The sequence below is a fragment of the Planococcus citri genome, chromosome 1 (assembly GCF_950023065.1).
Source record: "Planococcus citri chromosome 1, ihPlaCitr1.1, whole genome shotgun sequence".
Lineage (NCBI taxonomy): Eukaryota > Metazoa > Arthropoda > Insecta > Hemiptera > Pseudococcidae > Planococcus > Planococcus citri.
This window is the reverse complement of record NC_088677.1, coordinates 43,592,876-43,605,797: the sequence shown is the minus strand read 5'-3', so window position 1 is coordinate 43,605,797 and position 12,922 is coordinate 43,592,876. Positions and strand designations below refer to the sequence as shown.

Below are 12,922 nucleotides of genomic sequence, written 5' to 3'. Positions count from 1 at the left end.
GACATACACCGTGCAACGTTGCTGACAGTTTGACAGAGAGACAAGACTCTAGGTATCTGTAATTAACTATAGGTAACGTGTCAAAACACGATCTGATTGAAAACTTGAATTTCGTTTCTTACCAACTACTACTTTCCATCTATAATTATAACGTCATTTCTTTAATAATTAACATAAGTACACGATCGAGAGGATGATATAGGTTTGTTCGTTTATTTTCTTTATTATTTTTCAACTCGATCTTTATACGTATAGAAAATCACCTCCGTGTTATCTTCCTTAGTTTTATATGTATATTATGTCCCGAGACCTAAACCTATATAGTATGTGACCACCCCATAAGCATAGGTAATAAGTATATATACGTAGTATAAGTACTCAGAAACATACCTACACTTGTCAATTGGTATACGTCAAAAATTCAGGTGTAGCTAACCTACGTGCACGTAGATATTTTTGACTCATTACGTATAAATTTTTCAAAGCACGCCTATCCCTCAGTTTAGAAAATTCTCTCGGGAATCAATACTGATCCAAATAAGCATACGTACATTTCGTTCATGAAACGACAAGTTGGCCGATTTCGAACCATCAGGTTTCCATGCTGAATCACAATGAATTTATATGACTCACTCATTGGGTACTCAACAATACGTGCGAATCTTTGGTCGGCACATTTACAAAGAAAATAAATGTCCTTGATATTAGAGAATCTTCAAGATGTACGTACCTATACCTAATCATTACACTACGTGGATGAACGCATAGAGGGGACAAAACATTTCTTATTTCATTTGCGCCGATTTGCAAGAAAATTTCTCTAGATAAATAAAAAATACCTCAAACCAGGGTATACCTAGTAATAGTATTTACAAAATTTTTAAACCAGATGTTCACATAACGCTGGAAAGAGAAAGTGTTTTTCTAGTCTTCCACATTAGGTAAACCCTTTCAAAAAAATTGCACACTCACGAGTTGAGTGAAGATTGAAAAAAAGGAAGAATTTTCGATTTAAAAAAACGCAGGTCTTTCGATTAGAGCAAATTGTCCTGATCAATTTTGAGATGCTCTAAAAGCGTGTAGATATTGTGTATCTATCATCCAGCATAGTTCTGAAATTGAGCACCGGTCACCCTCATGCTCGGTACGCTTGTTAGACAATATAAACTCTGATACATAAGCAGAAGCACGTTAGACCAAAAAATTGTATAAAAATTCAAATGTAAGTCATAGTTGGAAGTGAAACATATCTCTTACAATATGAATAACCCAATCATGAAAGAAAAAAAATCACCATTTTGCTACTTCAAAGGCTACTCTGTGCTTCTGGTTGCAGCCTCTGCGGTTTCGTGGCAGCACGATAGTTCTTTGGTTCATATAGTCGTATTTACACGGACCATTCAAGTCTCGGCAACTCCTAGTTCTTTGCCGAAATTGACGTTTTTCAATTTGCATAATACATACATTGATTCAATTTTTATCAGATTGGGAGCGCTTTCGACACTACTTTTTTTGGACTTCGAAGAAAAACAAAAAAATGGGGAATTATTTTTTTTACAAAATTCAACAATTTTCTGGGTGAAATCATGAAAAGTGAAAATTCAGAATAGGTGCGCTGCACTGTACCCTGTACCTAGACCTACCTACCTGCATTTAGTTCGCAGTCGGATTTTTTTTTTTTTTGCAGAAACACATTCTATAATAAATTTCATGGACGTTACACTCCTCAAATGGGCATTTAGCTGATCTTGCAATAAAACAAACTGACAAAATCGTGGTGAAACATTTTTTCGGCTCACCCAGCGGTACATTTAAGCGCACAGCCGCACACATACTTACGCCACGGTAGCGATACTACCACAGCTATGCAGACCCATTGACTATTAAAATGTTCGATCAGGTGACCCGTGAAAATGAAGATGTTAACTATAGAAGAACTCTACGCTATTACTTAACTAACACGGTTAAATTGTCAAAGCAAATAAAATTCCTAGTGGACAATTTAAACGAACACTTACAAGAGCTGGAACCGTTTTCAACGGACCGTTATTTGTTAAACTTTCCAATTAGATAATCGACGAGTTTTCGAAAATTTACACCAACCACGCGAATTTCACGAATGAAGAAAATAACTTTTCTTGTGCGAACATTAAAACCACCAGTTTTTATTACAGGCGTACGCTAAGCGCTTAAATTAAGTTCAGTTGTCTGAAAAATTCAGCACGCTCTTAATACCTGAGTTTCGGATAATTAGATTTCGACGAGAACGAATTACAGCCAGTCGAGAGAAAAATCATTAATGAAGGGAAATTTTTAGCTCCCGAAATGGTTCGCAAGAAGAAAATTAACTGAAAAACGAAAAGAACTGACGACAAACGATTCCAAGTGCTTTAATTCAAAGCAAACCGAGTAAATACGAGCAGGACTATTTTAGCCATTTAAACGCGCTACTCATCCTGCTGATCTGTCAATTTACAACCCTTTAACAGGACTTCCCAACCTTTTAACCGTGTCGAAAGCGACGTTTCAAGCAGTTGATTTGGCGAATTATGTTTTTTCTTCTTCTTCTTCTTCTTTAGCGAAACTCGGTTGTATCTACAAGATACCAACAAATTTTATAGCCTCGAACAGCAGCATAAGAAAACGATTAATTTATATCTAGATTTACTGTAAGGTATCTCCGTTCGACGAATCCAACTTGAGCAAGAAAATGGTACAGATGGATTCTGCTTTGATTAAATTTCGAGCAAACGATACCTATTACGAGTAGATAGGTATTAGACTACAGATAAGGGTAATGTCTATTTTACGAAGACTCGAGACAGGGCAAGAGGCGCGTGCGAGTTACATTCTATTTAACGCTGTTAAGTTTAATCGAATTAGAAAACTAGCGGTTAACTCGATGGAATGAATTTTTTTTTACAATGTACGAATTCGCGCGTCGATGTACCCCCGCCAGCGATCACGCATTTTAAAAATAACCCGTTCTGGTCGTATCAGTACCTAATTATAACAGTCAGTTTAGTTGTGTATAATAAATTTGACATATGTTCAAAGTATAATTCTAACGGGCGACAAAACAGAGTGAAGATGGCCATAACGTGGCGGGGTCTTAATGGCATACAAATAATATTTTTATTCATACGTTCATAAATTCATGTCGATGCGGTACCATCGAAGCCAACTCACAGTTGCGTCAACTCAATAAACGAGCGTTATCTCATCGAAGACATAAATTAAAAATAAATTCAGCGCAGTCAAAACTTTTTAAAAACAATGTTTTTTTTTCGTTCCTAACGAATAAAATATACTAGCAATAGAAGAAAGAGTTTAGTCGTAAATTAAACATAGAAATATTTTTTCCACCAAATACTTATTTTGTGTTAGAGGCGCGCGACGGATATATCAATTGCTGAGATCTTGTCCAAAGGCTCCCCCGCTGAGGCGCTTCAGGTTATTTTACACTATACCACAACCCCACCCTACGTTGAAATTCCTTTCAATGTGACAATCGTGAAAATATTTATCGTATTTTATTCATATTCTTCGGATTTTTATTTCTCTGTGTATTTAATTTTTACTTTAGAATAAATAAAAACTATAGGGTGTCGATAAATGTTATTATTTCGCCTTACCACACGTATACGTGTTTGTCCAGCAATACCCGCACCGCACCCCTTGTGCTACGCGTACTTCTTCATACACCTACCTAGTACCTATCTAGACCTACGTAGCATAGGCTAATTGAATAAGCCTAACGAGTGATTAACTGATTACCCCACAACGTTGGGATACGTTTTCATTTCGAATACCGACAAAAACTTGACCTAAAATTGGTTGATTATTTGCTCGAGGTGATTTCGATCGTTACTCTTATCGTAATATTCAATTCTTCAATTCAGTAAGCGAGTTGTCACAAACCTAATAAAAAGTACTTATCCAGAGATAAAAATCGAGCAATTTTTTCGTGTTGGGAACCACTACACAAGCTCATGATTAAATTGCAAATTCATGGTTCGTGATCGAATGTGAAATACCCACGAAAGATGACGTAGAATAAAAATTTATGATAACTGTATGTTGAAAATAATAATAAAAAAAGTACACCTAATAATAAAAAATTAACTGAAAATTTAAAAAAATTTGTTTTAAAAAACTGACGCAAATAGATATCTAATTACAAATTTTGAGAGAGATACCTCTTTATATGTATTCTATAAAAAACTGAATCCCCCAAAAAAGTACCTCACGGTAAAAAAAAAGGGGGTTTGAAAAAGAACGCGCGAGGAAGGTTCATCGCCATTGCAAAAAAAACTTCAAAAAAATCTCCATAATACAACTGGAAAATATCAAAAAAAAAAATAACCCAAAATAAAAAATTACTGATATCTACATTGCAGGGAGTTGGAGAATGTTTGGTGGTACCTACTTACCTGCCTACGTACCTACTTCAGAGTTCGCAAATAAATAATGAACAAAAATTTGCCAACTTCCGCTCACTTTCTAACGAAGTGTAATCAAATCAAATTTGATCATGGATACTGGAAATGGAAGCTACCTAGTTGTCTAAAGAGGTGGGCGGAAGTTGGAAAATTTTTGTTCATTATTTATTTGCGAACTCTGAAGTAGGTACGTAGGCAGGTAAGTAGGTACCACCAAACATTCTCCAACTCCCTGCAATGTAGATATCAGTAATTTTTTATTTTGGGTTATTTTTTTTTTTGATATTTTCCAGTTGTATTATGGAGATTTTTTTGAAGTTTTTTTTTGCAATGGCGATGAACCTTCCTCGCGCGTTCTTTTTCAAACCCCCCTTTTTTTTACCGTGAGGTACTTTTTTGGGGGATATCACCAATTTTTTCTGAAGTCTTTATGAACAAAATATTGGGTTAGATTTGCATTCACTTTTACTCAAACATGGTTTCCTTAAAAAACTTGTGGAGGCGGGGGTTCAATATTCTCTTCTGAAGATTTTTTTTCTAGTGCATGTTATTCATTTATTTATTTGTCAAAATTCCAACATTCAAAAACCTGTTGGAGGCTCCAGAACTACTCAAAATGGTATGAAACTATTTCCAATTGATTTGAATTGTCAGAAATGAATTTACACACGAAATTTCAACTTTCCAACATAACATGGTAAAATTTTAATTTTTTTCATTTTTTAAATTATTTTTTTTTTTTTAGATTAAAAAAAAAAAGCAGAACCAATTTTCTAGGTTACAATTCAAGAATATAAAACGCAATGATAACAATTTTTCAATTAAAAAAAAATAATTACTTGAAAAAAAATTTTCACCTAGGTACAGGCGGGATTCGAACCGAGGACCTCCTGCGTAGTAAGCGGAAGCTTAAGTCACGCAGCCACTGAGGCTGCGTTGATGACCGCGCATTTCAACTCCATACAACGCCGAATGCAACGTATGTTTCGTATATAACGGCCATTCTGATTGATACATATAAGTTGACGTTGGTTTGAGTTAATTGAACGAAGCTACAGACTTTTAAACTCAATCATTTATAATGAAATTCGGCATATAGATTACTAAAGCTATAGAGAAGTGCCTTTTGTACGTTTTAGCTCACTTGCAAAAATACTTTCTGAATAATGAGCGTTTGAAAATTTCAAATTGGGTAAAAAAGTGGTTAGAATTCGTTTTTCAAAAAATCCCTTCGTAGTGACCATTATTGTGTATAAATACACCATCATGCAAAATTTCGTTGAATTTGACCGAGCAGTTTTTCTGAAAAGTGTGCTGAAGGAAGTGAAGAAAAAAAAAACGGTGTAAAAACGGCATTTTTGAAGTTCTCCTGCACATTTGTTACTAATTGTACAACTTTCAAATTTTGATATGTTGATAAGCTCGTCAAGATCTTCAAAATGACATATTCAACTTGAAAATTGGTGCGATCGTTTTTGAGATCGAAAGGTACTCATTTTCGCGTTTGTTGGTCTCAGAAGAGTAGGCGTTGCGGTAGCGGCGACGTTCTTTTTCCCAACCCCCTCGCCGTGCTACCGCCCGGCCTGATAATGTCAAAATCAATTGATCCTAAAATTGGAAAAAATTGTGAATTTTCAGCAGGAGTTTCCTTCTATGCGCCGAAATTAAACAGCAGATTCAAACATTTTTTCGATCTCAAAAATCACAACTTTTATATAGCCAATTTTCGGAAACCTTTCCTTAGACACACACGAAACTAGGTAACTTAAATTCGGTTCTGAAAATTCCGGAATTGTCCCTACTACTTTTACACTACCCCTTTCCACTACTACTTTTCAGAAACCTCCGTCCGCATAAGAAAGGAAATAGAATTGGTTTCTGGAAATATATGTCTGTACTCAATTATCCTTCTCTTCTCAAAAAAATTTCAAACCTCAAAATCCATGAATGTTGTTTGATGTTAGGTATTACCAATTTTTTTTAAAAAACCCTTTTTTCCTACTTTTACCAATTCTCTTTTTTTTATACCTATAGGTACCTACTCTTTAAATTCGAAACAGTCAAATTTAGAGAGTACCAAATTTGTAAGTACCTCTCACACGCTCACAAATACTACCTAGTAATTCAATTTAAAACATTTTTGGACTTCAAACTTCCATAAAAAAAATTACACCATACTCAATTTGAATTACCTATACAGATTTTAATAGTTTCAAATAAAGTCACATGCCATTTTTCTAAATAAGAATCGCTACTTTTGGTTTTTTGGAAAATTCTCGAAATCTTCTACAAGCTCACGAAATTAACTTGAATTCAGTCGTATAACTTTCCAGGCGCTCTCTTCACTCTTCATAAAAAATTCAGAGCTCAAATCACAAAAATAGTTTCACACTGGTACCTACCTAAAAGAATTGCTTTTTTTTGGTAGGTAAATCACTACTTTTTCCCTTCTTTTTTTTCCTATTTTTTAACATTCAAAAATTAAATCTCCCTTGGCTCACGAAACTACTTTGAATTCAATACTAAAAAGTTCCGAATTTTCCCTTCTCTCGCAAGAAATCCAGAATTCAAAATTAAAAAGGCATTTTGATAAAATTATTACGTACACTGTTCCTTCAAAAATGCACAGATTTGATGATTTCCTCAATGATGAAACTATAATTTTTGAATTTCATTCATTTCGTCACTTCTTTTTAATTGGAATTTTGAGTAAGCTATACGTATAGCTATTGTTCCACTCTCTAATTGAAGACCTTTTGAAGCACGCAAAGAACTGAGTAGACAGATTTTATTCTGAATTTTATTTGTGCAGTTTCCAGCCTTTTTGGGGGTTCTCAAGCATTTGTAGTGTTTTGAGATTCATGGAGTGACCTTCGAGATGAAAAGCGGTACAGATTCGTTGGACATCACATTGAAAAGAATTAAGATCAATTGATGGAAACAAGATCACCAATGCACGTCCTCCATCGCAATCCAACAAGTAGGAGGGGCAGAGAAAGACTAAGAAACAAACTACACATAGCAGACAAGCCAACGAAAACAACCACACCAAGGCTGAAGGCACAAGTTTTCGAGCTTTGTTATTTATATTATTTAGGATTTTCGTATTACCTACTCAGTTAAATAGCGTCAGAAAAATAATACTTAGGTAGTTTCATCCAGCATGAATATTAGTCCTTTGATTTGATTTGATTTGATTTATACTTGATTTACTTTCAATAAAAAGTTAATCTTCATCAATTTTAAAATTTTTTTGAAATGCTGGATTTGCTATTTTTTATCTTATATTCGCATAGGAATCATTTCCCAAGCATATACCTACACCTACCTACTCGGTTTCCATAAATTCAAAAGTCCTAATATTCCAAAATTGAAAAGTACCTAGTACCTCCATTCCCATATAAAATTTCAAAAAAAAATCGCCATATCGGAGAACTTTTAATGGTACAAAATTTTTACCACACAAATTACCTCGGTCATCATCGAAAATTAATCCTAAAAAACTATACTAACCTCCATTCATTTCTGAAGGAAGCCTTTTCTTTCTCACTCCCCATATAATATTTTATACTAACACGCCAAAAAAAGGCACTGCAAATTTTTCAAACGCCTTATTCTTTTACATATCAGATAGCGGCATCGATCGATAGAAACGATACCCGGTTCAATACATAGGTAGGTTTAGGTAGTACAGGTATACGCAAGTAGTATCAAATACCGACACAGCTCGCGTAGGATTTTTCGCTTATTTATTGAATAGTTGATAAAACTGACCGTGAAAAATACAGCGAAGGGTTAGACCTATTGGATAAAATCAAATGTGCAATAGATATGTAAAATTTTTGGAATGGTTTGTGTGTCCATGCGTTGTTTTTTTTCTGTCTTGTTCGACTACCATATTTATGTATTTTCAAGTCACAATTTTCTTACTTATAAGGAGAGAAGCGATTGTGTGTGTTTTTTTTTAGCATCGAATTGCCAGTATCTAATAACGTTCATAATGATTTTGATTATCCGTCATGCTAACGAGTTTAAAATAGTATTTTTTTTCGTTCGTCGAAATAATGGGCGAATTTTTAAAGAATAAAAAAGCAGGGAATCATTATATCAAGAAAATCGAACAATTTCGAGCTCGTCGCACGAATACATTGTGTTCGGCGCTCCGCGAAAAATAAGAAAAATTAGTTTTTAATATTAATGACGTAAAAATGTCTTACGGGCGAATGAAAATATAATAAGAAAAGAGAAAATTAATATTCCGGCCGAGGGAACACTGTTTCTTACCAACGTAGCGATGTAGGCGAAACGACTCTCCGAGGGGTGGAAAGAAAATAAGATAGATTACGGCGGAACATCGGTATCGGCAGTCATTCGGGAAAAACGTCGCCTGTAAAAATAAGCCCATTAAAATCAAATAAGCAATACGATGGTGTAGCTTGGAAATTTTTCCCATCAAAAGTTATTAAACTGCTTTACGACAACGAATTGCTCTTAATTCGTAGTAACTTTCCAATTTACGAGTCTTACCTCGTTACTGTATTCGAAATTCGTTTTTTTCCGATGCGATGAGAAAAGTTGCGTTGAAATTGTCCCTGTTTTTTTTTTGTCTTCTTTTTTCCGCGCTTCTGTTATTATATTGCAACGTTCAATTCCTCAAGAAAAAACAGCAATCAAATTCGTATTCTACTTCTGCGACTTTTTTCATCGTCTGCAATGAAAATATAAACGTTTCATTAATTATACTGGGGTATTATATTCATCGAAAAAATATCATAAAAAATTAAAAAGTATTCTATCAACATCCATACACATTTTTTCAGCGGGGAATCATCCTTGAAAAAAAGTCCAAAAAAATAGGCTTTAAAAAGAGATGCTTAATAAGGGGTTCCTTGACGAACTTACTCTCAAATGTTATTACTTATTGATTGTCGAAATTTCAAAGAACAGAAACAACGACTTAATACGTTCAACGTCTCAATCGATAATTTAAAAAAGAGGGCCAACAAACAATCAAACCCCCCCCCCCCCAAAAAAAAAAATCAAAAATGAGTTGAAAAATTATTATTGTTTGAAGAATTGACAAAATATTATGGGCAAAATAATGATATTTTTTTATATTTAGTTTAGAAGCCAAAAAATTAAAACATCATTTCATTTCCAATATCTGAGTTTGTTTTGTTGGGTGTATCTGAGGTGGGCGGGGGTGGGGGTGGGGGTGGGGTGTGGTGCTTTTTAAAAAATTATTTGATATTTAAAATAGAGGAATAGGTAATATCTATCATTTGATGAAAATTGTAAATTCTGATATTTTATTCAAATTCTTAAGAAAACTGTACATTTCCCAAATACGAGGTTACCTATTGTACATTTAAATTTGAAGAAGTCAAAATAATTTTTTCCAAACAAAAATCAGAAAGTACAAACACATTGCTGTACAAAAAAATTCAATGTTGAGCATTTCCCAGAAATGTAAAATAGGTACCTACTTAATAAAGCATTTCCTGTATTTCTACAGAATTGTAAAATTCACAATAAGAAGGTAAGTATGTATAGATTTTCTCGGTCAGTCCTGACATAAATGCAACTTTTTGTGTACTACAATTTTTCACTTTTTCAACACTGCTCAGTTACCATTTCTCAGTAGTAGGTATGACTATCATTTTTGGTGGGGATAGTAGGGATGAGGCCGGGGTTTGGTTTACTAAGTCCACCTTCCACCAGCCCATTTTACTATGACCATAATTAAAATGATGAAAACATTTTCAGATGTTCGTTAAATGTTTCAAAATTGGTATATTTTTGTCTTATACAATGTGACATAACTCCTTTAATTTACAAGATAGGCTACCAGCCATGACGATATTTTTGTTTTGTCTCTTCGAGTACTTTCTCATCCCTGAATTTTGACCGACGTTATCACGTCAGAGTACCCAAATTTTTCTCTTACATAACAGAAAGAGAAGAAAAAAATCAGAGAAATCACTGATGCAGTACAATGGATTTTTTTAGGTAGTAATTTTTTGAGTCAAATTAAAAATTGCAAGGTCATAAAAACTGGTCGTACCTTTGTGAATTTATATTATTAAGTATATACTCCAACATCATAATTTTGTTTATGATATGATACTCCTTTCCTTTCAAGAATTGCAACATTTTTCTTCCCTCTCCTCCTAACTTGGTCTCTTTCATACGCACAACTATGTGAAAAAAAACCCATAATCGTAATCACTGAAGCTCGAACATTTTCAACTTCAACAGACCAGCTCCGCGTACAATCGAATCTTTCTCTCACACGTATAAAAAGAAGGAAAAAAACAATCGATCCAGGTAGCATACCCTTACATCTTGGTGATCGACATCTACTCGTAGTACGTTGTCAAAAACTCAAGAGTCAGGAACATTTTAATTCTTATCAAAAGTCTATCTTACACACCTCCCACGTACAATCAATAAACAGGTTGATACAATCAACAAAAGATTCTTCCGCAGCGCCGAGATTAAAAATTAGATCGGCCAGGTGTTTGCAATGACATTTTTTTCTTCTTTTTCTGCCGTCTACGCAGTTCCAGTCGCGATACTAACGGAGCTATTTTCGATATTTTGTAGAAAAAAATTATTAGAACCTTGATAACAGATTAAACTCCATTGTCAACTTTTTAAGAAACGGTTTCTATTTAGGTAGAGTTTTTTTTCTTGGTATTGCTTTTCTATAATAGTCGACTGAAGTACCCTTTTATGTGTTTCTTTCTCTCTTTCATAGATTACATGTTAAATGAAATTTACAGCGCAGATACCTACTAGAATTTGAAGTGATTTTGGTTTTTTTCTTTTTGCAGATGTTCCAAAACATGAAAGCGGTTTCGGTGTGGACTAAGTTCTCAGCCAGGGTTAAAGTATGGTGCAGAATACTTGGTTGGCTTGAAATTGAAAAATTACGCGTTCATTCGAATGGAAGTAAATTAAATTGCTGATCGTTCTCGATATTCTCAATACTTGAAATTAAATCAAAATTTAAACTGAATCGTTAAAATTTCAGTAACGTATAAGTAAGGTTTCTCAAACTCGAGTTCTCTTCTCTCTTTATGCCAGTAGGTATCACCTTCACTTTGAAAAAATAGGACAAAATTGTGATAATGAAATTTTTTGGAATATTAGGTACCTATACTTTTCTATAAATCGAATAATAATTTTCACTACATGTACCCTATTTATCCTTTTGTCTAATTCAAAAAAATCATTCCACAGCATACACGAAAAAGTACCACACATTTGGACTGGTGACGTAAGCAGCAGCAAAATGGAAAGCATACTATACATACATATTATAATACCCATGCAACGCAAGAGAAACCTCGAACCCGCGTTGAATGATTCGATCTATCCAAAATTACGTAAAAAGAATAAATTTTGAATAAAAAACTCGGTGTGCGTACGATTATTTGTGACTATATATGCTTACATATATGGTAATAAAAATGCTTATCAAATATCGCTCATCTATAAAAAAAAGAGCAACCAGAATCGATTATTTAAAATGCGCGGTCGGTCGTTATAATATCAGCGTTACAACATTTACTAAAACACAAAAATACTTCTTTTTTATGTCTCCCATTAATTAATAATAATATTCCACAAGAATAATTACATATTTTTTTAAAAGACGCATTAAAACCCAGTGGGAGGGATTTATCCCTTCTCTTCGAAGATAACGAGTATTATTTATATCTTTATTACTAGTAACTGAACTGCGTATAGTTGAAACGAAAAAAGAACACAAGAAGAAGAAGAAGAGAAGGAAAAAAACTAATATTATATATTTTAAACGTTCGAGAATATACGCCAGCTTACGACTTATGTGTAAGCGCAGTTTGTCCAAGAGCTTATATAGAAAAGATGTTGGTATCTGATAAGCGACACAGAAGATCGGGTTTATTAAAATAATAAAAATCGAAAATAATCGGCGTTAGAGAGCAATAAATAAGGGATGTTTGATCTGGATGTACCACATGCCGAGTCCACGAGTTGGTAGGTACTCTGATTGCTGAATTTTTTCCCTCTTTTCTCGACCGTCTGCATAGGCCTTTGCGTTTCGGCCTATACCTAGATAGTGACTATATCTTGTCAAACATCACTTTCGATTCTAATTTCTAATAAGCGTGACACGAATTTTTGTACTATCTTTGAAAGAATGACGATGACGCTAATTCTCTGTAATTGTTGGTGTTTTTTTCCGGAGAGGTAGAGACCTGGCGGCCTTTTTTCGCCTTGTCTGTTCTTTTGGACACCGGTGTGGTACGTCAACGCGAAATAAACTTATACCTACACTTGTCTGTTGACAGATCGAAACAAGGCCGAAAACACGAACAACAATCGTTTTACTGCTGTTTGTTTATTTGTAAACCTGGGGTAGGTAGAGGTACCTATATCGGCTATCACAGATAAAAATGAGGGAAAAATCGGCCACGTTGAAGTTTGAAAGG

The 12,922-nt window shown here is 34.2% G+C and overlaps 1 long non-coding RNA gene across 1 annotated transcript in view; it reads right to left on the bottom strand.

The window, feature by feature from the left end:
• The window catches only part of LOC135842247 (uncharacterized), a 95,255-nt gene extending 86,109 nt beyond the window's left edge, over positions 1 to 9,146 (bottom strand). Inside the window, exons 1-2 of the long non-coding RNA XR_010558097.1 lie at positions 8,970 to 9,146; positions 8,727 to 8,829 (exon numbers count right to left, since the gene is read on the bottom strand). This is a non-coding gene — a long non-coding RNA (uncharacterized LOC135842247). The remainder of the gene's footprint in view (positions 1 to 8,726; positions 8,830 to 8,969) is intronic.
• Between the last annotated feature and the right edge of the window lie 3,776 nt (positions 9,147 to 12,922).